Source organism: Myodes glareolus, chromosome 3 (assembly GCF_982192425.1).
Source record: "Myodes glareolus chromosome 3, mMyoGla1.1, whole genome shotgun sequence".
Lineage (NCBI taxonomy): Eukaryota > Metazoa > Chordata > Mammalia > Rodentia > Cricetidae > Myodes > Myodes glareolus.
In genome coordinates, this window is record NC_142028.1 from 118,455,281 (window position 1) to 118,478,624 (window position 23,344).

Below are 23,344 nucleotides of genomic sequence, written 5' to 3' on the forward strand. Positions count from 1 at the left end.
GTTGTTTGGTACACCTTAGCACTGGTAACTGTGGAAAGCAGGGAAAACTTCTCCTTGTTGGTGGAAGATATTAAGTACAGGGAAGAAAGTGTGTAGTTAGTATGTTTACAATCTGTTAGCCATTCATCAAAAACCAGGTAATGCTGGAAACCTGGAAATGATAAAGGATGGAAAGACGGTAATAGAAGGAATCAATCTGCATCAGTCATTTAACCTTCTGTTCTTCTTAAATGAGACATATAAAAGGCTTTTACAATTGTTTATAAACAAATAACACACTTCTGGGAAGTGTTAAATCAACTGAATTTTGTGCAGTTCTTTATAGTTTTAATTGTAACATTTTTATGAACGTTGTGACATATTATATTTTAGCCCTTATAGGCCATGTTAATGAGCTTAACTGATTGATACCCAGCAAGGTCTTTGATACAATATGGGAGAACTGTTTGTTTCTTCCCATAGAAGGAAACAAAGACATTTTTTTCTCCTACTGCCATCTGTTTCCTCTGTCTGGAAATTTTCATGTGAAAATTACACACACCCTGAGCATTCTGGCAAATAGTCTTGGCAGAACTCATCAGAGACCTGGAAGAGTTCATAAAGTGGAAGTTGCAAGAAAAAGTGGCATTCTCCATTGTGGGGCAGGAAAGTTATAAATCCAATCTCTGAAGCCCTGTTCTTGGGGTAACACTATCAGGTCCAAGAATCACTCATATCAGCCAGATTCCTCTTCACTGCAGCCAATCCCACTTGCATCCTGTGACTTACAACCAGAAGAATTTTGGTAAACATGTCCTACCAAAAAAGCTAAGATTCATCAAAAATGGAATGGGTCCACAAACACTGAACTTCATCTAGTTAACAGAAGTTCAATTTCTGACAGTAACACAACTTCATTTTAGAAAATTAGTAAACGTTAACATTAGTAAAATCACATAAAGTTTTATGGTCTCGCACCTGACATAAAATTATAACCTAAAAATCCTGTCACCTCATTATATGTAGAGAATAAGTACTGATTCAAGGGGAAAAGGGGGAACAGCTGATTATGAATAGTTACTCCCATAGCATGAAATGTCTAAAGTTTCTTACTGGCTCTTACTATTAAATTTTAAACCAATCACTAGAAAGGGATCAGACAAAAGAGGAATGAGCCCATGGCTACTTAGTAAAAGTCTGCTCAAACTGATTCATGAACTGCAACTCAATGATTGGTATGTGCACCTGGATTTACTAACCTCTTTATGTGTGGACAAGCTTCTCACCTAGAGTGTCAATATATGTAAACACACTGCTTTGTGTGGAGTGTAGAGGTAGGATAAATATCTATTCTATCCAGCTGCATACTATTTGACTACATTTTATGAGTCTGTATACTTACGTTAGGGTTTTTTATAACTTACTTAGATCATCTACACTAGATTCACTGCTGGCTGCATGAAAAACTAGCAATACAGGAAGATGATTTAAAAAGCCCAAAAGAGGTACATAAAATTATATGTATTCTACATGTGCAAAAAAATTGAAAGATAGGAGATGTTTCAAATATTGCCAGTATGACAAATGAGATGCTGGTGACAAGAAGCTGACATTACACTCCTTTGAAATAGTTCTGAATATATTTAATAGCACATGGGAAAAAATGTGCAGCAAATTGTGATGGTATTATCTTGATTAATCCTTCCATATGAAAAGATAAATCTGACTAAGGAGATTCTGGAAATCCTGTAAATGAAAGCCAGGCAGAAACATAGTTTTCTGTGTTCAGAAACAGCCTAATACAATCCTCGAGTTGTATCCTGGATAAACTTCTCTGTGATGATTTAAAGCCTATCCAACCCCTTTCCTATTTCTTATGGGTAACTGTTTTATAGCTGTTCATTCCATTCTTAAAGTTAATTCTTATGAAAATGCTTCAGAACGCAGTCAATATCAATTAGGTGTTACAGTGTGTTTATGATCATCTGAGAACTGTTTTCAAGAACCTGGTGAGGAGGACAGACATGTTGTATGTGCTCTGACTTCATCCGTAAGTAGGGGTTGGTATATCTATAACTATTGAAAGAATATTCACTCAATATTTCTTAGAAAAGAAATGAACTCATTGGCCAAGCTCCTTACTCACTGAGCCATCTCCCTGAAGCTAATGGCATCTCCTCTTATAGCCCAAGTAAGCGACATGATAACCCTTTAGTAAGAATTACATAGTCTCATTCAGAACACAAGTTATATTATAAAACTTGGGCCATGTTCCACTAAGTACCAACTAGCAAGTGAAACATAGCTGTGTTTGTTATTAACGTCAGATTATTTTCTCAACAAGTGAAGTCATTTATGTGACGTATATAACTTCACAATGCCAGACAAGACAAGAGTTATAGACAATTTTTTCAGATAATTACTCCATCAACAGATCCTTATTAAGATCTAATTAAGTAATTAGTCTTCTATTGAGAATTTTGGAAAAATATGGGCAAAGCATAAAACGGATTATATTTTCTCAAGGAGATTTTTAAAACAAAACAATTTTAAAATGCAAAAACTATTATACAATAACACAAGCAATAATTAATTAAAAGAAAATGGCAATATTTTCAACAAAATAAAGTTCCTTCGGCGATGCAGTCGGAGGCCCACATTGGAGCACCGGACTGAGCCCCCGGAGGTCCGGATGGGGAGCAGAAGGAGGAGGAACATGAAAGACGAAATCAGTACTGCGAGGGATGCTATCACCCACTGATACAAGGGAACGGATCTGATGAGAGTTTACCAGGGCCAGTCGGACTGGGACTGAACGAGGACGTGATCTAGCCAGATTCTCGGAATTTGGCCGGATTCTCTGACTGTGGCTGGCCCGGGGTCTTTCTGAAAAGCCATTGACTATGACACTGGGACCTGTTTCCTCTGCATATGCTGGATTTTGGGGATCCAGTCTGTTTGGACGCTCGCCTTCCTGGACCTGGAGGGAGGGGGAGGGAGCTGGAGCTTCCCACAGGGCAGGAAACCCTGACTGCTCTGGGGGACGGAGGGGGAGGAGGGGGGGAGTGGGGGGAGTGGGAGGGTGTTGGGAGGGGGGGGCGGAAATGGAAACTTTTATAATTTAATAAAATTTACTTAAAAAAAAAACAAAAAAAAATAAAGTTCCTTTTTGTTCATTGAAAAAGAAAGTCATGAAAGAGAATGAAATATCAAAAATGCTATGTACATACCATTTTGGGTGCTCCAAAACAGTGGTGTTTAACATAGGATGAAGGATGTGGTTTAATATAGGACTTTCACATGGTAAAATGCCTCACTGAAAAGTTAAGGCAGGCACTTGGAGCAATTACAGAAGAACTTTGGGTGACTGTCCAGGTAGCTAGAAGTCTCTGTTAATTCTAAAGTTTTGTAAGTTGCTTATAATGCACTTCCTGTTAACTTAGGTAATATTGTATTCTTCTGGAGTCTTTGATGGTGCTGAAGAATAGATATAGTTTTACTTAGTCGTGATAAAAGATAAAATGGATATAAACTTTGTAACTATAATTCTTGCTTGATAACTGTCTTGTTATACGTAATTTTTCTATCTTACAATTAAAACCTTCCTTTTCAATTAAACCGAAAAGGGAGGGGATGTGATGTGGGATTCCCCTCTGAATGTTGTAAATACTGTTGGTGAAAAAAGAAACTGCCTTTTCCTGTTGATAGGGACTAGCATAGCTAGGCAGGCAAATCTACACTGAATGCTGGGAGGAAGAACGTGAAGTCAGGGAGAAGCCATGGAGCCACTGCTGGAGACAAACATGCTCAAACTTTGCTGGCAGGACATCACCTTATAGTGATGCACCGATTAATGGAGATGGGTTAGCTTATGATATGAGTTAGTCACAAATATGCTTAAGCTATTGGCCAAACAGTATTGTAAATAATATGATTTCTGAGCCGGGCAATGGTGGCGCACACCTTTAATCCCAGCACTTGGGAGGCAGAGGCAGGCAGATCACTGTGAGCTCAAGGACAACTTGGTCTACAAGAGCTAGTTCCAGGACAGGATCCAAAGCCACAGAGAAACCTTGTCCTGAAAAAGCAATAATAATAATAATAATAATAATAATAATAATAATAATAATAATAATAAGGTTTCTGTGTGATTTTTTTCAGGGTTGAGCAGTTGGGAAACAAACAAGCAACCTCTTTATAACAATCTGACACTAAAAATTCTCAGGAATCCACAAGAATAACCCTAGCTAAGACCCTAAGCAACGAGTAGTCATGCTTTCTAGCTCTATAGTTCCAGAGAGCTGCTGAAGTTAATCAAGACCAAAGATAGCCAAATAAAGTTATATGCTAGGGGTATATATGTTAGTTCACCCAAGGAAAAATAAGTGTGGTATAGGCAGAAGAACTGGAGGGACAAGTCTACCAAGACCTTTGATCTGAGTTGATCACATTATGAGCCATAAATAATAGGCATAAGATTTCTGAATTTCCCTACAAAATTTTGGTCTTGCTTTGGTGTAATTTTGGCATACTGTGATATCACATTTTATCATGGGAGCATCTACTCTGCCTTTCTTTGTTAGGAGTTTGTAAGCTACATTTTTACTTTACAGGACATCACATTTCAGAGATTTCTTTGAATCTCAGGAAACTCTTAAGACATTGAACACTTTTGTATTTGTTAAAAATCATGACAACTTTAAAGTTGGTGTAAATACATTTTTTATCATGAGATATAAATAAGCATATGAGGAATGAGTTGCTATGTTTTGCCTTGAAAGTAAAATGTCTCCAAAGACTCATATGTTTAAATGCTTGACTAATACTGTTTGTGCTGCTTAAGACTGTGGACCATTTACAAGGTAAAAACATGGTAGAGAGTGTAAGTTAATAGAATTGAGCCCTTATGTTTTATAGTTGGGTCCCATTTCTTGTTCTCTTTCTACTTTCTGACTGCAGAATCAATATGACCAGAAGCCTCACACAATTGCCAACATACATTCCCAACTACGATGGGCTGGAATATCTTCCTGAAATCAAAGTTAAGTTGCTTCTTTTCAATCATTTTGTCACAACAATAATGCACTAATTAATATACTTATTTATTTATAGTATAATTCTAATAAAAACTGACAAATTTATCCAAGGATATTGACAAGTTTCTTCTAAAATCCATATAGAATTGCAAAGGATCTATGTTAACCAAATCAATCTTTTAAAAGAACAAAATATAGAACTACCACTTCTCAAATTCATAGCTAACTACAAAGCCACAATAATTTACAGACTTTCGAGTAGACATATATATATATATCAATGGTATAAAACTCAAAGTCGATCAATCTTCCTTATATTTAGGACTAACTGATTTTTTTATAGTGGTGTCAGAAAAATAGTTCCAGCAGGTGTGGACCAGTTTAAAGGTGTGCCTTACCGTCTCAAGATCTGTTTAAAAGTGTGTGTCAAAACACCTAAAGATTCAGATCAAAAGTCTGTGTCTTCCAGGCTAAAGAGCCAGATCAAGGGAATGTTTTTTTATTTTCTGACTCAAGGTTCTGATCATAAGTGTACCCTGGATTTCTGGGTTGTATTGCAGTTCATTCTAGGTATAATCAAATTGATAACCAACATAGCTATCACACCTGTTAAACACAAAATGGTGGTTAATAATTGATTGTGCATACAATTCCCACACACAGCTCACTGTGCTAACTTTGTAGGGAGGTGGTAAACTTCCATAGTCATTCTCTTCTCTTTACTGCTCTCCACAATTAACCCTTCATATAGATTTTTCTCTGGCATCTTGGATTTCCTTATCTATAAACAAGCCACCTCATGATTTCCTTTGCTTGTGGCTAAGAACATTTTTTTCCCTGGGATTTATGTGTTTTATCCTTAATCATAGTCTAGGGTAATGCTAGAAAATGCCTCAAGGTATGTTCTACACTGCAGACATACTTTTCCTTTCTCTTAGGTGAAATGGTAGTGCAATTTCTTCTTGGTATTTTGGGTCAATTGTCCTGCTAATGTTGTAAGTCCGCTCTTAACCTGCTGATTTAAGGATATGGCATGATCAAAGTCAAATGGAAGCCCTAGCAGCCAGTTTAATGCAATTGTTGTTCCTTCAGATAAAGATACTACTGTTTTCAGAGCCAGGTGGTCTAGGACATCAGAGTATAAAGGCTAAGAGAGCAAGAAACAGTAACTTCATTTGAAGGTCAATAAGGGAGATGGTGACTTGCTCATTTCATTTCTTGTATTATCTCTTTTTGTTTTTATTAGAAATTTTATTAGTGCACATGGATTTTCTTGACATTTCTCTTATGTCCATAATGTATTTTGTCATATTCATCCCTCCATTATTTTCTTATCTCACTCTCATTCCTTTTATCCCCCTTTCCTATCCAACTAATACTTCTAATGTTTTTATGTCTTCTATGCTCCTCCCACCATGACCCAGTAGATCACATTCACATTGTTTACAGGACCATGAGTAACAGGTTTTTATAGGAGTGTGACTACCTTAACAGTGGCTCTACAATTAAAAAAAGTCTCTCCCTTCCTTAGCATTACTAATTTCATGTATATGTCCAGGGGTGGGTAAAACCTCATGAACCCTATCCTTCTACATAGCAAAGTGTTAATGGACTCAATATTGCATAGGTAACTAGAGCTGCTGTGAATTTCAGAGTAAAATGACTATGTCATTACTAGGAGATGGCTTTCCACACTATTTACCTACTTTCTCTGGCTCTTAAATTCACTTTACATTTTCAGCAATGTTCCCTGAGCCTTAACCCTGTGAAGATGATAAAGAAGTCACATTTATGACTGAGTATTTGAATGTCACAAATTCTCACCATTTTGATCAGTTATGAGTCTTGACAGATACTCTTAATTATGATAAACAATATAAAAAGAAGTCTAGTTGATCAAAGTTGACAGTAGTAAAATTTTTGAGTATAAACATTGTTATTTAGGAAGCTTTTTAGAAAGGATGTTACAGGACCATGTAGAGAAGCTATTGATGTTATTTTGTTAAATGAAACTGATTATCCTCTCTAAAAGCTTCCTAAATAACAATGTTTATACGCAAAAATTGTTATGGCTGTCAAATTTGAACAAATAGACCAGATGATGATTCCTACTTTGCAGTAACCTTCAGATCAATGAGACAGTGGTTGGTTATCTTTACAACAGATTTTCAATTATATCACCAGTAGGCATATACTTTCTGACATGTCAGTAATGCTTCATAAAGGTTCCCTATCAAGCTACTATTTTACCAGTGAACGTATCTAATCTTGAGGTCAGTGTTGTGTCACATAGGTTACATATCCAGGTAAGACAATTAATGGACTTTTCTGTTCAAAGTATTATTAGTATACTAGAATAATGGGCTAATATAAGTTATAAGAGTTAATAAGAAGCCCGAGCTAATGGGCCAATCCGTTTATAACTAATATAGATATCTGTGTGATTTCTTTGGGACTTAACGATTGTGGGAGCTGAGCAGGACAGAAACCTCAGACAACAACTGACCATTTCTATGTCTTACCTTGAGAAATGTGTTTTCATTTCATTGGCCATAGTGAGTATCCATAACAAAATTATTCTCCTCATACTGTGTTCTTTGCACTCACAATGAGCACCTCATTAGACAAAGACTTTTTCCATAGAGGGGTGACTACTGATGTTTTCATTTTGGACTAGCCTGGATCACTTATCTTACTATATATATAGATATATAGATATATCCCTAAAAGATATCCTATTCCTATTTATGGGGCCCTGATGGGAACAAGAACAACAACTTGGAGACTGTGTTCTCCTCGAAGAGATTTTGAGTCTCCTTACAACTGTTTATACGACTGCAACTCTGGAATCTCAGTGCCTTGTAGAGAGCTGGCTAATAAATGAGCTCAGCCTTGACATAAAGGAATTCGCAAATTCCAGGATAATTGGGGGGAAATGTCTTTTGTTAATTCATTACAGAAACCACAATATGTTTATCAAGTTGTCAGACTGTATTTTTTTTCAAAGTTTATTAAATTATAAAAGTTTCCACTTCTGCCCCTCCTCCCAAAACCCTCCCACTCTCCCACTCCCCCTCCTCCTCCCTCTCCATCCCTAAGAGCAGTCAGGGCTTCCTGCCCTGTGGGAAGTTCAAGTTCCTCCCCCCTCCCTCCAGGTCCAGGAAGGTGAGTAGCCAAACAGACTGGATTCCAAAAATCCAGTATATGCAGTGGAAACAAGTCCCAGTGTCATTGTCAATGGCTTTTCAGAAAGACTCCGGGCCAGTCACGTACAGAGAATTCGGCTACATTCAGAGAATCTGGTTGGATCACGTGCTCGTTCAGTCCCAGTCCAATTGGCCTTGGTGAACTCTCATTAGATCAGTCCCCTTGTATCAGTGGGTGATCGCACCCCTCGCGGTCCTGATTTCCTTTTTCATGTTCTTCCTCCTTCTGCTCCTCATTTGGACCATGAGGGGGGGCTCAGTCCGGTGCGCTAATATGGGTCTCCATCTGTATCGCCATCCATCTCTGATGAAGGTTCCCTCTGGTCTTGCCTTCTTTGCTCACGTTCTCTTTCCTTCTGCTTCTCGTTTGGACCAAGGGAGTTAAGTCCAGAGTTCCAATGTGGGTCTCTGTCTCTCTCTCCATCCATCGTCAGATGAAGGTTCTATGGTGATAAGCAAAATATTCATCAGTATGGTTAAGGGCCAAGGCCGGTTCAGGCACCCTCTCCTCTCTCCAGAGAACAATCTGGGGATCTCTCCTTAGACTTGGGATCCCATTTATAATCAAGTCTCTTGTAAACCCTAAAATGACTCCCTTAGTTGAAATATATACTTCCTTGTTCCCATATCCATCCTTCCTCCCTCCCTCATCTCAGTCCCCCGAGTTTTCCCCATTCCTCCTCTACTCCCTTCTCTCTAACCCTCTCCTTTTCCAACAACCCCCTCACCCCCCCCCATGCACCCGAGGTTACCTGGGACTCTTGTCTATTTCGTACCTCCTGGCGGATAGCTAAATAATCTTCATCAGGTTCATCTTCTTATTTAGCTTCTCTAGGATCATGAATAATAGGCTCCAAGCCCTTTAATTATGGCTATAATCCACTAATGAGTGAATACATACCATATTCCTATTTTTGGGTCTGGCTTACCTCCCTCAGTAAAGCGTTTTCTATGTCCATCCATTTGCATGCAAAATTCAAGATGTCATTGTTTTTTACCACTGAGTAAAACTCTAATGTATATATGTTCCACAACTTCTTTAACCATTCTTCTATTGAGGGGCACCTAAGTTGTTTCCATGTTCTGGCTATTACAAATAGTGCTGCTATGAACTATGAACTATGAACTATCTGCTTCAACCAGATTGTTGAAGATGCTTTCCTTCTTCCATTGCATACCTTTAGCCCCCTTGTCGAAAATCAAGTGTTCATAGGTTTGTGGGTTAATATCTGGGTCTTCTATTTGATTCCATAGGTCGACTTCTCTGTTCTTATGCCAGTACCAAGCTGTTTTCAATACTGTAGCTGTGTAATAGAGTTTGAAGTTAGGGATGGTTATACCTCCAGATGTTCCTTTATTATATAAGATTGTTTTGGCTATCCTGGGTTTTTTGTTTTTCCATATAAAATGGATTATTATTTTCTCAAGGTCTGTGAAGAAGTTTGATGGGATTTTGACGGGGATTGCATTGAATCTATAAATTGCTCTTGGTAGAATTGCCATTTTTACTATGTTGATCCTCCCAATTCAAGAGCAAGGAAGATCTTTCCATTTTCTGGTATCCTCTTAAATTTCTTTCTTCAAAGAACTTAAAGTTCTTGTCAAATAGATCTTTCACTTCCTTGGTCAGAGTTATCCCAAGATATTTTATGCTATTTGTGGCTATCGTGAAAGGTGAAGTTTCTCTGATTTCCCTCCCTGCTTCTTTATCCTTTGTGTATAGGAGGGCCACTGATTTTTTGGAGTTGATCTAAAGGTGTTTATCAGCTGTAGGAGTTCTTTGGTAGAGTTTTTGGGGTCACTCATGTATACTATCATATCATCTACAAATAACGGGAGTTTAACTTCTTCCTTTCAAATTTGAATCCCCTTGTTCACCTTATGTTGTCGTATTGTTATTGCTAGAACTTCCAGCACTATATTGAAGAGGTATGGGGAGAGTGGACAGCCTTGTCGTGTTCCTGATTTCAATGGAATGGCTTTGAGTTTCTCTCCGTTCAGTTTGATGTTAGCTGTCGGCTTGCTGTAAATAGCTTTTATTATATTTAGGTATGATCCTTGTATCCCCAATCTCTCCAACACCTTTATCATAAAGGGATGTTGGATGTTGTCAAATGCTTTTTTAGCATCTAAAGAGACGATCATATGGTTTTTTTCTTTCAGTTTATTTATATGATGGATCACATTGATGGATTTGCGTATGTTAAACCAGCCCTGCATCTCTGGAATGAAGCCTACTTGATCATAGTGGATAATTTTTCTAATGTGTTCTTGAAATCGGTTTGCCAGGATTTTGTTAAGAATTTTTTGTTGATGTTCATGAGTGAGATTGGCCTGTAATTCTCTTTCTTGGTTGTGTCTTTATGTGATTTTGGTATCAGGGTAACTGTAGCTGCATAAAAAGAGTTTGGCAATGACTCTTCTGTTTCTATATCATGAAATACCTTAAGGAGTATAGGTATCAGCTCTTCTTGGAAGTTCTGGTAGAATTCTGCATTGAAACCATCTGGCCCTGGGCTTTTTTTGGTCGGGAGGTTTTTGATAACAGCTTCTAACTCTTCGTGACTAACAGGTCTATTTAGATTGTTCACCTGGTCTTGATTTAACTTTGGTAAATGGTATTTATCTAATAACCAATCCATTTCTTGTACATTTTCCAACTTTGTAGCATATAAACTTTCGTAGTAAGATCTAATGATTCTCTGAATTTCCTCTATGTCTGTTGTTATGTCCCCCTTTTCATTTCTGATCTTATTAATTTTAGTGTTCTCTCTCTGCCATTTGATTAGTTTGGATAGGGGTTTGTCAATCTTGTTGATTTTCTCCAAGAACCAACTTTTTGTTTCGTTGATTTTTTTGGATTGCTTTCTGTGTTTCTATTTTGTTGATTTCAGCCCTCAGTTTGATTATTTTCAATCTTCTACTCCTCCTGGGAGAGTCTGCTTCCTTTTTTTTCCAGAGCTTTCAGGTGTGCTGTTAAGTCTCCAATATGTGCTTTCTCCGTTTTCTTTAATTGGGCACTTAGTGCTATGAACTTTCGTCTTAGCACCGCTTTCATTGTGTCCCATAGGTTTGAGTATGTTGTGTCTTTATTTTCATTAAATTCAAGGAAGACTTTAATTTCTTTCTTTATTTCTTCCTTGACCCAGGGATGATTCAGTAGTTGACTCTTCAACTTCCACGCGTTTGTAGGCTTTCTGGTGTTCGAATTGTTATTGAATTCTAACTTTATTCTGTGGTGATTCGACAAGACACAGGTGGTTACTAATATTTTTTTTGTATTTGTGGAAGTTTGCTTTGTTACTGAGTATGTGGTCAATTTTCGAGAAAGTTCCATGAGCTGCAGAGAAGAAGGTATATTCTTTCCTTTTTGGGTGGAATGTTCTATAGATATCTGTTAAGTCCATTTAATTCATTACCTCTAGTAATTCTCTTATTTCTCTGTTGAGTTTCTCTTTGATTGACCTGTTCATTGGTGAGAGAGGTGTGTTGAAGTCTCCTACTATTAGTGTGTGTGGTTTGATGACTGCCTTGAGTTCTAAAAGTTTTTCTTTTACATAAGTGGGTGCTTTTATATTAGGGGCTTAGATATTCAGGATTGAGACTTCCTCCTGATGAATTGTTCCTGTTATGAGTATAAAATGTCCATCTCCATCTCTTCTGATTGATTTTAGTTTGAAGTCAATTTTGTTAGATATTAGAATGGCCACACCCGCTTGTTTCTTAGGTCCGTTTGCTTGGAAAACCTTTTCCCAACTCTTTACTCTGAGTAGATGTCTATCTTTGTGGTTGAGGTGTGTTTCTTGTAAACAGCCGAATGTTGGATCCTGTTTTCGTATCCAATCTCTTAGTCTGTGCCTTTTTATAGGTGAATTGAGTCCATTAATATTAAGTGATATTAATGACCAGTGGTTGTTGACTCCGGTTATTATTTTTTTGTGTGTGTATGTGTAGAAGAGTTTGTGTGTTTCTCTTCTTTGAGTTGTGGTTGTGAAGGGTCGCTAGATGTCTGGGTTATTGTAGGTAGTGATGGCAATGTTGGATTCCTTGGGTTGCGATTTTCCTTCTATTACTTTCTGTAAGACTGGATTTGTGGCTACGAATTGTTTAAATTTATTTTTATCCTGGAATATTTTGTTTTCTCCGTTGATAGTGAACGATAGCTTAGCTAGGTATAGTAGTCTGGGTTTGCATCCATGGTCTCTTAGTTTCTGCAGTACCTCTATCCAGGATCTTCTGGCTTTCATGGTTTCCATAGAGAAGTCCAGTGTAAGCCTGATAGGTTTACCTTTATAAGTCACTTGACCTTTTTCCTTTGCAGCTCTTAATATTCTTTCTTTAATCTGGATGTTTTGTGTTTTGATTATTATATGGCGAGGGGATTTTTTTTTTTGATCAAGTCTATTCGGTGTTCTGTATGCTTCTTGAACCTTCATAGGAATATCGTTCTTTAGATTGGGAAAGTTTTCTTCTATAGTTTTGTTGAATATATTTTCTGGGCCTTTGATCTGCAGTTCTTCTCCTTCTTCAATCCTTATTATTCTTAGATTTGGTTTTTTATTGTGTCCCAGATTTCCTGAATGTTTTGTGTAGAGAATTTGCTGGATTTGCCGTTTTCTTTGACCAGAGCATTTATTTTCTCTATGGTCTCTTCAAAATCTGAGATTCGTTCTTCTATCTCGTGTATTCTATTGGTTATGCTTGATTCTGTAGTCTCCGTTCGTTTACCTAGGTTTTCCATATCCAGCCGGTTCTCGGTTTGTGTTTTCTTCATTGCCTCCGTTTCAGTTTTCAATTCTTGAACTGTTTCCTTTACCTGTTTGATTGTTTTTTCTTGGTTTCTCAGGGTATCATTCATGGATTTACTTATTTCTTCAAACTTTTTGTTATATTTCTCATCCATTTCTACACTCATTTCTTCAAACTTTTTGTTATACTTCTCATCCATTTCTATACTTATTTCTTCAAACTTTTTGTTATACTTCTCATCCATTTCTATACTCATTTCTTCAAACCTTTTGTTATACTTCTCATCCAATTCTTTAAGGGTGTTATTCATATCCTGTTTAAGGGACTCTATTGCTTTCATAATGGCACTTTTTTCCACTTCTTCTGGGTTAAGGTATTCAAGTCCTTCTATTGTAGGGTCGTTGGGATCTGGTGTTTTCATGTTGTTCTTCAGATTGTTAGACGAGGTCTTGCCTTGGCGTCTGCCCATCTCTTCCTTCAAATGCTCTCTATTGGAACTTCTGGTACCGGGTCACATTCCCTTGGTGGGCAGGGACTTTACTGACAGAATGCCCACCTTTCCTCAGGCAGGCTATTGAAGCACAGGCACTCCCTCTTTCTGAGATGTGTCTACAGCCCAGGCCCAGCTTGCAAGGCAGCTGAGCTGGGGAAATTTTATGGCCCTGGGGGGAAGGGAGAAATAAAGAAGTTTGTACCTGGACGGAAGCTGGGATGGCAGGCGGGAGAGCTCAGCAGGGTGAAACTAGCACGGCAGGGTGACCTGGGAGTCTATGGGGTCGGGGAAAGTCCGAGATCCTCCTCACTGGGCCCCTGTGGCAGGCCAGAAACAAAGTCACCCCTCCGATGGCCCTCTGGATGGAAGCCGGGATCCAGACTGTGTTTTTGCTCTGGGTCCCTTCAACTATATCTGTCTATCTTTTATCTCTTTATCCCATTTACATATGGCAAAATACAAGCACATGATTTATTCTAGAAATAATAATAAATAGGATTTTTCAGCTCATCTAAATATTATTGCATATAAGTTACACATAGTGCACTCATTTAATTATTATAAAAGTCTTTAAGGATAGTTAGACTGAAAGCAAAAAATGATTGCTATTTTTTCTGCACCTTTTTCAGTATTATTGAATTTACTAAACAATAAAATGTCCTAATTTTTTAATTCAAACACTTTTTTGGCTCTCAAATATTTTCAGAAATAACTTTTCCTCGTTAATTTCCAAATCTTGGCTGCATTTTCTGATAATTTCAAACATATGTCATATTCAAAATATGTTATTTTTCCAAATCAAATTTGGCAGGAATGATTTTGCGGACTACTTACAAGCGATCCTGGAACAAAAACAGAGCTGTGTGAAGCTGCTGTGACTCAGGAACATTTTTGCAGCCTTCTTTAGGTCCACCAATGCAAGGCAGCATTGTGGGGCGAAATGTTGGCATGAGAAAAAACACACCCTGAAATTAATCTTACTTCATAATTTTAATTTTAAAAAGAACATACAGCAAATATTAATAACCTCTTAGGACACAAGTTATGGAGAGAAATTAAGATGCCAATAAACAGAGTAGTATAAGTTGTATTTGAAAACAATAATCCTATAATAAAATTCACAAAGTTTTAGGACCTGTCATTTTTCATATAGTGAAAGCATTTGGAAAACACCAGATATTTCCAGTCACATGAGATTGTTTTGAAATGTGTTGTTAACATTAAATGGAGGGAAACTAGTAAATAATATAGTAAATTGATACAAGTGCATTGCCACAATCTACTCAGCAAATCATGGTCAAGGCATTCTCTGAAATATTTGTTTCCTTATAAGCCTTCAAACTCAAGGTACTGGTATGTAGCATGAATAGTAAAAAGAAAAAATTTCTGGTCTGGAGATGTAAAAAAGTCTTTAAACTTTTGCTCATTCCAAGTTTGAGTCTCAAGGATGCAGTATGTTTTCTGTGCTCACTCACACCATCAGTGCTCTCTCTCTACCCTACCCTTACACCCATGACAAGAATATGCCTGGGTGACTTACAGAGGACCAGGTACACAGATGAGAGTCATTCCCAGCAAGATCCCAGACAAATGAGAAAGCATCCCTAATATCAAGTAGGTAAACTAGCACAGTTACAGGTGATCAAAGGCACATGAGGAGACTTGTCAAACACTTGTCAAAATAAAGCATCAGTTGAATTACACACTTAGATGAAATAATCTTCTGGTGTCAATTTGAAGAATATAAATCATATATATACATATATACATTTATATGCATATATGTAGACAGACAGAAGATAGATAGATAGATAGATAATAGAACACATTTATATGTCAATGGATAACTGATTCCTCTTGAATAGGTGGTAAATAAACAAGTATTTAGAAAAATTATATGTTTTTAATAAGTAAATTTAAGCTTTAGGAAAGTATTAAAATCTTCCAGAGTTTCATTGCTTGTGAAGATAAGTGTTTCATGTAATAGAATTATATATGAAATCAGCCTCCAATGTAAAATTTGGCTCAGTTACAGATGAGCAGATGGTATCTGCTCAAGTAACAAGAGGAACTTGACTCATATGTATAAAATTATTGAAAATGAAAACAATAAAATTGTTTTTATATAATTTGTTTTCAAATGGAGACATTACTTCAGAAATTAAGTTCTCCATTTGATTTTTTTTAAACTTCCATGTAGTGAAAGCTAGTGTGCTGTACAATTGCTCTAGGAAAACTATTTTAGACATTATCTGGATAGTTGCCACTCACTTCCTATATACAAAAGAATGACGAAAAAAGACATTCAGAAAAGAAATTCTGAAAGCTAACTACTGTCTAAATATTAAGGACATTCCCTTCCACTATTTAAACTAATCCAGGCAACTTAAGAAATGTAGGCAAAAATGAAGCTCTTGTCACTCAGAAAAGATAGACTCTGAGAACTATAGAGATGCATGGATCAAATATGGAAATTGACTCATTCTCTAGCTAACTTTGGAGCATTGAGAATCACCCAATTTATCTTTTTCTAGCTCACCAATGTCTTTGTATTTTCTTCAATTCACAAAGCTAGGTGAACAATGGAAGCAATAAGTGTGTGAAAATCAGAAATCCCATATTACTTCCTGGGTGGGAGGACCCTGTAGTACTACACTGCAAGGAGAAGAAATAAAATTGCTCTTATCAGTCTACTTTAGAGGATCACAAACATATACACACAAAAATAATTAGGATAAAAGGTAAAAATGTGAATCAAGAAAAAACATGCTGATGGTAACTTATCTTCATTTTTCCATTACCTTGCATATCTAAAATTTGGACCTGAAAATTTTTATAACAAACAAACAAACAACTAATTTTAAAACTGCATGAGTTGAATAGAAGTATAAGGGAGGCATTAAAATTGAAAAAGCATAATAAAGATGTCTATGTTTCACGACCTCGTTCAGTCCCAGTCCAACAGGCCTTGGTGAACTCTCATTATATCAGTTCCCTTGTATCAGTGGGTGCTCGCATCCCTCGCAGTCCTGGTTACTTTTTTTATTTTCTTCATCTTTCTGTTCCTCATTTGGACCGTGGAGTGCTCAGTTCGGTGTTCCAATATGGGTCTCCATCTGAGATCCAACCAGATTCTCTGAATGTGGCTGGCCCGGAGCCTTTTTAAAAAGCCATTGACAATGACACTGGGACTTGCTTCCTCTGCCTATACTGGATTTTGGCGCTCCAGTCTGTTTGGACTCTCACCTTTCCTGGACCTGGAGGGAGGGGGGAGGAACTTGAACTTCCCACAGGGCAGGAAACCCTGACTGCTCTAGGGGATGGAGAGGGAGGAGGAGAGGGAGTGGGGGGAGTGGGAGGGTGTTGGGAGGAGGGGCTGAAATGGAAACTTTTATAATTTAATAAAAAAAAGATGTCTATGTTTGAATAATGGATAAAATAAACCTTTAAAATAAATTTTAATTAATTTTTTTATTTTTTTCAAATTTATTTATTTATTTGTTTATAAAAATTTCCACTTCCTCCCCTCCTCCCCATACCCTCCCATTCCCCCCACTCCCTCTTCTCCTCCCCCCCACTCCCTCTTCTCCTCCCCCCCACTCCCTCTCCTCCTCCCTCTCCAATCCTAAGAGCAGTCAGGGTTTCCTGCCCTGTGGGAAGTTCAAGGTCTAGGAAGGTGAGTCCAACCAGACTAGGATCCCAAACACAGACCCAAAAAGAGGAATATGGTGTGTACTCACTCATAAGTGAATTCTAGCCATAGTTAAAAGTCTTTGAGCCTATAATTCGTGATTCTAGAAAAGCTGGACTGGGACTGAATTTTTTTATTTTTTGAGATTATAATATAATTATGTCATTTTCATGAACTTGAAAATTAAGTTTTTATGGAGTTTTTCTTTGAAAATTTTATTCATATGTAAGATTCATTCTGGTTACTTTTAGTCCCCAGTCTCTCTTATGTCTCACCTTTGTCATCTCCACTTCCTCCCTTGGCCTCACATTTTGTTTTGTTTGGTTTTCTTTTGTTACCCACTCAGATTAACCAGGTCTGTCTGTATGCCAATGAGGTTGGAACTGATTGTGAGAGACTAGTGGCTTGTCCGTGGGTTCATCACTGAATAAATGTCTCTTGCCCCAGAATCCACCAGTTTCCAATAGTTCAGTTAAAAGGAATGGGACCTTATCTGCCTTCCTCAGATCCGTTGTCAACTAATAATGGATTAAGCTATGTGCAGGCCCAATGGAGACAAACTCAGGCACTCTGGGGTCAAGATTACAATGGATGAGAAATCCCCAGAAGATAGCCCTTTGTCCTACTTTTCTGGTTCTTTAATTCTTACTTGTTTTAGGGGGGACGCTTGTTTGTTACCCAGTTGCCCAGCAGCACAAACCCGAAATAATCACACAGAAACTGTATTAATTAAATCACTGGTTGGGGCTGGGCAGAGCCGCAACGGCTCAGCCCGGGTCTGCTCGGCCCAGGTCGGATGGGCCGTGGGCATCTTCTGGCAGCGACCTTTGGGGTTGGCGCGGAGGCTGCGTGCCTAGGATGGCCAGGGCGCGAAGTCTTACTTCCGACCCCGACTCCTGGTAGGCCAGCCCCGCCAAGAAGGCCCTTGTCGGGCAGGACGAGCCGGCCAAGCCGCCCTCGTCGCCGCTCAGTGAGGAGCAGCTTGTCAGCATCCAGAGGAACAAGGCCGCGGCCCTGCTCAGGCTCGCCGCTCGCAACGTGCCTGCCGCCTGCGCAAGAGCTGGAAACAGCACCTGAACGGAGAGTTCGGGAAGCCTTACTTCGTCAAGCTAATGGGCTTTGTTGCTGAAGAGAGAAAACATCACAAGGTCTATCCACCTCCGGAGCAGGTGTTCACGTGGACCCAGATGTGTGACATCCGAGATATGAAGGTTGTCATTCTGGGACAGGATCCTTATCACGGCCCTAATCAAACTCACGGGCTCTGCTTCAGTGTGCAAAGACCAGTTCCACCTTCACCCAGTTTGGAAAACATATTTAAAGAGCTGTCTACAGACATCAATGGTTTTGTTCATCCATGGGGCCATGGGGATTTGTCGGGGTGCGCCAGATAAGGTGTCCTCCTCCTCAATGCTGTCCTCACTGTCCACGCCCACCAGGCCAATTCCCATAAGGAGAGAGGCTGGGAGCAGTTCACTGATGCGGTTGTGTCCTGGCTAAACCAGAACCTGACTGGCCTGGTCTTCCTACTGTGGGGCTCTTATGCTCAGAAGAAGGGCAGTGCCATCGATAGGAAGCATCACCATGTCCTGCAAACAGCCCATCCCTCCCCACTGTCGGTGTACAGGGGATTCTTTGGATGTAGACATTTTTCTAAAGCCAATGAACTGCTCCAGAAGTCTGGCAAGAGGCCCATCAACTGGAAGGAGCTGTGATCTGCAGTGCGGGCCACCGGTCTCCAATAGTGGCTCTGAGATACTACTGCCACTGAAGCATTGGCCAGTTTAGAAGTCACTGGGAATGTCCCTGTTAAGTCTCTGTGTGTGAAGACGATGGAAAGATCTCTGTAAAGCAGTCACGTGCCAATCAGGCTGCAGAAACCACAACTTAAGCAACCAGACCTCGACTGGCACTAGGTGGAACTCTGGGCTAGTCAGGGTGGCCTAGCCACGCACGCGGCTCCTCACGGTCCAGTCACATACTTGGCCCTCTGGGCTGTACTGGGTTGGGGGAGAGATTTGTACCTTTTGATCAGCTAAAAGTTTGGCACCTACTGCTGTTTACTTTTGCCTTTAGACTAGAGGTTACAAGGCGTTCGGGCCCTTATGTCTTAAAAGGGTGTTTTGCGATCTTGAGAAATCAGGATAGAAAGTGAGACTGTTCGTGATCACAAAGGGAGTGAGTGTGTGTTTTCCGGGGCTCAGGAGAAGTGGCTGCTGCCCATCCTGCTGCTTGTCTAGATTTTTGCCTTAAGCAACTAGTGAGTTGAGCAAAGCAGAGGACAGGTTTATTTTTGTTTTAAATGGGGGGGGGGGGGTTCTTCTGCCTCTGGAGTTGGGGTTTCCCACAGCAGATGGCTAGATGTTGGTTTGTGTGTAGAGCTGGGGATCCAACCCCAGGGTCCTGGTTTTTATGGACTGAATTCAGGCAGGTTATGTTTTTCTGCAACACTGGAGGATATTGTCTTTTATGAGTGGGGCAAGTACATCTTTTTTTTCCAGTCTTTTTTTTTTTAAGAGACAATCTAAGTTTATACCTCATCCTGGATTCAGTAGATCCTGCTGGTTAGAGAAGTGACCCTGCCTGGGCAGGATAATAAAGACTTTAGTTTGGAAAAAAATAAAAAATAAAAAAAAATAAATCACTGGTTGGCCCATTAGCTCTAGCTTCTTATTGGCTAACTCCTACATATTAATTTAACCCATCTTCATTAATCTGTGTTTTGCAACGTGGCAGTGACTTACCAGCAAAGTTCAGCATCTGTCTCTGGTAGGGACTTCATGGCGTCTCTCTGACTTCACCTCCTTTTGCCCAATATTCAGTTTAGTTTTCACCACATACTTCTATTCCCTACATAGGCCCAAGGCAGTTTCTTTATTAACCAATGGTATTAACAGCATACAGAGGGCAATCCCACATCACTCACCTTGATTTTACTCATGTGTAAGGTACATTCTGGTTACTTTAATCCCAGGTTCCTCTTATCTCCTCACTTTTGTCATCTCCAATTCCTCCCAAGAGCTCCCACTCTCTAGTCTTAGAAATAAGAAACTGCCTTGGGCCTATGATAGGGTAGAGTAGAGCTAGGTGGGTAAAACTAAACCAAATGCTGGGAGAAAGGAGGCAGAGTTCAGGAGAAGCCATGGAGCCACCACCAGAGACAGATACACTGAAATCTTGCTGGTAGGCCATGGGCTTCATGGTAAAATATAAAATACTGGAAATGGGTTAATACTAGAAGTAAGCGCTACCTAGCAATTCATTTAAGTGATTGGCCAAACAGTGATTTAAATAATATAGCTTCTGCATGATTATTTTAGGAGTCTGGGCAGCCGGGAAAACAAACAAGTAGCTTGTTACTACATTATCTTTCTCTCATCTATGATGTTCTTCAAGAATTGGAATTTCTGGTACCTTAATTTCAAAATAGTTGCTTGATTATCTGTATAAATGTTGAGAAGAATTCACTAGAAAGATGAAGACCAGTGACTGCTTTTCTGAAAGGTAATGAAGAGGGTTTCCGAATAAGAAAAAAAAAGTCTTTATCCTAGAGTGATAAATGCTGTAGAAGAAAAGTTTCAGAAACTCATGGGCAAATGAAAGTTGTGAAAGAGCAACAAAAAAAAAATGAGGCACCACCACATGAACAGAGAAAGTCTAACTATCCTCAACCTTGAAGCATCTTCTTTGGGAAATGTAAAGAAAAAGATCTTTTCTTCCTCAAATGGATTTTGCTCATGGTATTTTATCATATCAATAGTATCTGTAACTAAAACAATAGTGCTTTAAGTAACAGATAGAACAATACTATAATGCAGAAAACAAAAAATGCACATTGAAAAGGCAGAAATTGATGTATTCCTACTTGAATATGACATGATTCTATTCATGAGAGACCCCCAAGGACTGCAGGAGGCAATTAACAGACACAAATTAGCAGCCTTTGTATATACCAAAGACAGATAAATTAAGTGGGGGGGGGGATTAGGGAAACAACCCCATTCACAAAATACTAAAATCATGAATTTATGTAGAATAAACTTACCCTAGGAGGGAAAAGTCCTATATTATAAAAACCTTAAGACAGTGCATAAAGATACTGAAGAAGACACTGGAAGATGAAGAAACTATCCATTCATGTGGATTAGTAGAATTAATATTGTGAAATTTTCAAAATATACCTTACAGCCAGGGTATTAAAAATAGCATGACACCAGCACAAAGAAAGAACACATTGACCAAAGGAATAGAACTGAGGACCCACAGATGAATTTGTGAATCTATAACCAATTGATTTTTGGCAAAGATGTTGTTCTGCTTAGCGTTTATGGTAATATTGACACATCGGAGCGTTGCCTGGGTAAAGGGAATCTTAATTGGAAAATTCAACCCATTTTAGTTTGCAGAAATATCTGTTAGGTTGTCATTTGTATAACATCATCCTCAGGCAAATGGGTCTGGGCTGTTAATGAAAACTAGCTAAATACATTCACATACCTGCCGATTAGCTCCCACTGCCCTACTCCCAAACAATAGAGAATAAGATCCAGATTCTAGGTAGAGATCCCTAGTGCCATTCTTCACATTCCCTTGTCATCTATCAGCTACCTCACCCACTATCCAACAGTGGTACTTTCTGGAATCTGATCTGGAAATCAGGTAGGGACTTCCAGAGCCCATCCACTCATCCACCTATCTATAAGCCTCTCAATTCACCACACCAAGACAGCATGGTGAATGATACAGAAACCAAGATAGCTAAATCCAGTCTACCTAACTCACCTCCTATTAGACACCCTACCAACAACCCAACCCTGGGACCACATAGAATCCAACCCAAAATACCATGTAAGGATCGATACATTAAATATGACCACCACCTTCAATGATGTTCAGGGACTAAATGGTATCTAACCCAGAACTCAAAATAGGGACCCCCAAGAGCCAGTCTGATTGTCTGCCTGATTGCTTGCCTGCCTGTGAGCTCCCTGAACTACTACTTCAATCAAGGGCCACATGGCTCTTGTGTGGTGGTTAGAATAAAAATGGGCCCATAGGCCCATAGGAAGTGGCACTATTAAGAGGTATGACCTTGTTGTAGTAGATGTGGCCTTGTTAAAGGAAATGTGTCTTTAGGGGCTAGTTTTGAAGTTTCAGATGCTCAAGCTACACTCAGTGTACCATTCTCTTTTTGCTGTCTGAGGATCCAAAAGTAGAACTCTCACATATTTTTCCAGCACCATGTCTGTCTGCATGCCATCATGCTTCCTCTAATGAAAATAATGGAGTAAACCTCTGAAAATGTTAACAATCCCAACTGAATGCATCCCTTTACAAGAATAGCTGTACTCCTGGTTTCTCTTCATATTAATAGGAATCCTAACTAAGATATCCTGTGAGCCTTAATCCAGATAGGCACCCCCAGATCCAGTCCACCATCCCACCTACTAGCATTTTCTAGGACTATGTGTCATTCTTTGCTCCAACCCTCAAAAATATTACAAAGTCTGGCCTCTACCCTGCCTAAGTCCACCTGAGAATAATGAAGCATCATGTTTCTCGCCACCAGAGATATTGCCAATTCTCACCATGACACCACCCAAAGATCACCTGTAGAGCCAGGCAAGCTCTCTGTAGGCTTCTGAAGACAAGCAGTGAGAAATGCCTAAGTCTACTAATCTTGATCCTAGACTCAGTAATTGTTTCTATTCCTAGATGAGTTGAGACAACTTTGGCCATCACATTTGTACATCAACATTAAGTGACCACAGTTGAAAACCAAGCACCATTTGACTGATTCATAACCTGACAAATTTGATTTAGAGCATACAGAGATCCAAACATGACTCAAAGGCAAGACCAGACACCTAGAAATATCATAAATCTACCCCAAGAAGCCTAGATCCCATTGTAAAATACAAACGTAAATAACCTAGAAAAGGGGTCTTCTTCAGAAAATAACACCCCAATTAAAGTGATCTCAGAGCCAAGAAATTTAGTTGACATGCAATAAAATAATTTCAGAATACCAGCTACAAATATGTTCAAGGGACTCAAAGGGGATACAAATAAGCACCTAAAAGAAGACTATGAAATAACAGTCAAATGACATAATGAAAACAATTCAATATATAAAAATAGAATTTAATAAAGAGAAAGAATCTCTGAAAAAATCAAATGAAAATAAAAT

The 23,344-nt window shown here is 38.9% G+C and overlaps 1 pseudogene; it reads left to right on the forward strand.

Moving 5' to 3' along the window:
• Nucleotides 1-4,849: 4,849 nt before the first annotated feature.
• Nucleotides 4,850-19,339, forward strand: LOC148122798 (uracil-DNA glycosylase pseudogene; annotated as a pseudogene).
• The last annotated feature ends 4,005 nt before the right edge of the window (nt 19,340-23,344 follow it).